This window comes from Salvia miltiorrhiza, chromosome 7 (assembly GCF_028751815.1).
Source record: "Salvia miltiorrhiza cultivar Shanhuang (shh) chromosome 7, IMPLAD_Smil_shh, whole genome shotgun sequence".
NCBI classification, from domain to species: domain Eukaryota; kingdom Viridiplantae; phylum Streptophyta; class Magnoliopsida; order Lamiales; family Lamiaceae; genus Salvia; species Salvia miltiorrhiza.
The window spans coordinates 52,320,818-52,323,980 of record NC_080393.1 but is presented as its reverse complement, the minus strand read 5'-3'; the positions used below and the strand labels follow the sequence as shown (position 1 = coordinate 52,323,980).

Sequence of the window (3,163 nt, the reverse complement as noted above, 5' to 3'; positions counted from 1 at the left end):
AGTTGTTTCAGCTCAATTTTGGGTGCGGCCGCTGGCCCGGCTGATCCCTCTGGCCTTCTTGATTCCTCTGGCCCGGCTGATCTTTCTGGCGCAGAGAATTCTTGTTCCACCAACTTCCTTCCCCCATCCACAGGTTTGCAAATATCCATGTAAGGTACAGGGTCGATGGGATGTCTCTCTACAGCCTCCAGCTCTGCAATATAATCTAAAATCTCATCACACGCCTCGTCTAGATTGGAGTAAGGGTATAATGACTGTGTGATGCACTCCTCCAAAGGATCCTTCACGGTTGCAGTGGAATCCACTACAGACTCGATTTAGTTGCAATCCTCGATTTGTAGTTCAGCTGGCTTCTTCATTGCATCATAGATGGATAGTGTCATCTTTTCATCATTGATGCGGAAAGTAAGATCTCCCTCTTGAACGTCTATCAACGCACGTCCCGTAGCCAGGAACGGACGTCCTAAAATTAATGGAGTATTCTTGTCCTCCGGCATGTCCAAGACTACAAAATCTGCAGGAAAAATAAACTGCTCGACCTGCACTAGAACATCCTCCACAACTCCCTTGGGATATGTTATGGAACGATCTGCCATCTGTAATGCAATAGAGGTAGGCTTGATATCTCCAATCTCCAACCGGTTGAAAATAGAGAGAGGCATCAGATTGATGCTTGCCCCTAAGTCACAAAGAACACGGGAGAAGTTCTGCCCTCCAATCACACAAGCGATAGTGAAGCTCCCTGGATCCTTTTGCTTTAATGGTAGCTTCCTTTGTAGCACTGCACTGCATTCCTCTGAAAGATTAATCATCTCATATTTCCCCAATTTTCTCTTGTTGGAAACTGCATCCTTGAGGAACTTGGCATAGCCTGGCATATCTCTCAAAGCATCAAGTAGAGGAATGTTGATGTGAAGCTTTGAAAACATCTCCATGAACTTGGCCAACTTCTGATCCATCTTTGGCTTTGCCAGGCTATTCGGGAAGGGTGCTACAGGCTTGTACTCTGGCCTGGGAAACGTAGGAGTAAGATTAGGCTTCTTAGCATCAGAGGTTTTCGATGATGCCTTAGAAGTTAACGGTGACTCACGCACAATCGTCTCCAAATCATCCTCCTCAACAATCTCGACATTTATCTCCTTTCCATTCTTGCCGTCCCGCTGCTCTGCAGAGGAATGGTGATTCCTCTGCTCTGGCCGATCCCTCTGCTCTGGTTGATCCCGCTGCTCCGGATGATTCTGATACTGAGTCCCGCTTCTCAAGTGAATTGCATTACACTGATTTTTGGGATTAATTTCAGTGTTGCTGGGAAAGTGGCCCGGCTTGTGCTGTGCAGCTGCTTGGTTAGCCATTTGACCAACTTGATTCTCTAACATCTGCACCTGTTTAGAAAGTGCTGACACATTTTGCTCCATGTTGAACATTTTGGTTCCCAAGTTTGCCGAGTTTGTCTCCATCCCGGTGACCTTCACCAATACTTGCTTCATCATTTCCTCCATTGAATCTTTCTTTGGCTCATTGATGACTCCCCCACTAGAAACAGAAAATCCAGGTGGAGGCTGCAGAGCATTGTTGGGATTTGAATAGGAAAAATTTAGATGATTCCTATTATTTGGATGATACGGTGGATTTCCGCCCTGATGTCCTTGATAGTTTGGTCTATTGAATTGGTACTGTCGCTGGACATAATTAGCATCTTCAAACTGCGACACATCAGGTAAAATCGGCTGCTGAGGAATTTTAGCTAGCAGTGCCTTTCTCTCCAACTCATACTGCTTGTGAAGAGCTTCATATTTCTCCTTAAAATCATCTCTTTCCTCATTCACAGCTGCAATTCTTCTCGTGGAATTTCTGTCATTCGGCCATTGATAACTGTTGGAGGCCATCTCTTCTATCACACGATAAGCCTCCTTTGTATTTCTATGGAGAAGACATCCACCTGCAGTAGCATCCACCATACTTTTTGTCAGACCAGTCAAACCATTATAAAAGTGAATGATTTGCTGATCCTCCGTGAAACCATGTTGTGGACAGTTCCTGAGCAGCTCACGAAATCTTTCCCAGGCATCATGAATGGTCTCATCTCCTAGCTGGGAAAAGTGAGAAATCTCTGCAATGATTTTCTGAGCTTTAGAGGCAGGAAAGTATTTTGCTAGGAAAGCTCTACACAAATCCTCCCATCCAGTAATAGCACCTTTGTCCAGACTCTTGAACCACACCTTCGCTCTGTCCCTAAGAGAGAATCCAAACATCTTCATTCTGATGGCATCAGGTGGCACTCCATTCTGCTTAATGGTGTCGCAGATATCTAGGAACTGGGTAATGTGAGCATGCGGATTTTCAGAAGCCGCTCCACTAAACTGCTCAGCTTGCACCATGTTTATCAATCCCGGCTTCAGCTCGAATGCGTTGGCCTGCACAGTTGGTCCCCATTTGCCTCCTTGAAATTGATCAACCCGAGGCTGATACATATGATTCAGTGGTGGCTCTGGTGGAGGAGCCCGGTTGCGCTCTCTCTCTTCGTCTAGCTGCCTCTGAAGGTGTGTCACGGCTCGCACAAGAGTTTCAAGGTCCATGTTATTCTGTTGTTCTGCCATTGCTTGCTTCTTCTTTTCGCGGTTGTCTCTTTTGTATTGCTTTTCGATTTTCAAGTTCAAAGGTACTAGATGTTCCTTTCCTTTGGATCTCGTGATCATACACGCCTGAGACAACAAACAAGAACAGAAATTTTAAAAACTAAAAAATAAAATAAAATAAAAATTTATAACGCCTGAAATAATGCTTAAGTCTAATCAGAAATATTAAAGTCAATTCTAAATAGTCCCCGGCAACGGCGCCAAAAAGTTGGTCACTAATTTCTTAGCAACAAATTACCGCAACTAACACGGTGCAATTGTAGCACAAATTAAGTAACCGAGTATCGTATCCACAGGGACTATTACAACGAATCACTCTAAGTAATCCTAATTGAACTCTAGTAATATTCAGGCAAACAAAAGAAGGACGGTTTAATTAATTAAAACGTAAATAACAATAATTAAAATCACTTAGGAAATATCAAGTATAAAAGACAACTGATCCTAGGGTAGTAAATTCATCAATTAAATCTACGTAATAAATCTATTAATCCTATGTACCAGTTTAATCCAGTTATGATGAGAGA

General features: G+C 43.4%; 1 non-coding gene across 1 annotated transcript; it reads left to right on the top strand.

Moving 5' to 3' along the window:
* The first annotated feature begins 2,016 nt into the window (after positions 1-2,016).
* LOC130996488 (small nucleolar RNA R71) lies at positions 2,017-2,123 on the top strand. Its single transcript, XR_009092657.1, has one exon. It is a non-coding gene; the product is annotated as a small nucleolar RNA R71 (small nucleolar RNA).
* Positions 2,124-3,163: the final 1,040 nt, after the last annotated feature.